Here is a 700-nt window from a genome sequence, read left to right as displayed (position 1 = left end):
CCTTCTGAGTAGCTGGAACTACAGGCGCACACTACCACGCCTGGCTAATTTTTGATTTATTTAGAGATGAGGGCTCGCCAATTTGCCCAGGCGGGTCTCGAACCCGCGAGCCCAGGCAATCCACTCACCTCAGCCTCTCAAAGCGTGGGATCACAGGCTGAGCCACCGAGCCCGGCTAGGACATACTTTAAAATGAATGCTTGACATAATTTGAACAGAAGTTTTTCTCTGAATCAATATCAAATAGCTCAGTGCAGAGACTCAGCATTTTGATCAGAGATTGGGAGATGGGAGAATGTAGGAAGAGGTTGTCCAGGACAGGGTAAAAGAGTCAACAGAAGCTGGGAGAGGGGAACCAGGAGAAGTGCGGGGATCCAAAAAGAAATGTCAGAGATATCCACACTTGTGTTTGCAGATGGAGCTTTAATTAGTAAACAGACTATAGGGAAAGAGAACAAAAAGAGGAAGGGATCCCAGAAACCAGGGAGTGTCAACTGCTGAAGAGAGTGCATAGGATCAGAGACTGAAGAGTGCCCCATTAAGATTTGTCTTTAGGACATCATGAGAAAGATCAGTTTCTGTAAAGTGATGGAAGGAAAAGCCAAAATCCAGTGGGCTGGGAGAGAAGGGGCTGGGCATGGGAAGCAGAATCTGGGAGTGTAAACTGTATTGCCCAGAGAGCTGTAGCTGTAATAATAAT

The sequence above is a fragment of the Carlito syrichta genome, unplaced genomic scaffold (genome assembly GCF_000164805.1).
Source record: "Carlito syrichta isolate Samal-C Ts95f unplaced genomic scaffold, Tarsius_syrichta-2.0.1 Scaffold125966, whole genome shotgun sequence".
NCBI classification, from domain to species: domain Eukaryota; kingdom Metazoa; phylum Chordata; class Mammalia; order Primates; family Tarsiidae; genus Carlito; species Carlito syrichta.
Note: the sequence above shows the minus strand (reverse complement) of the source record.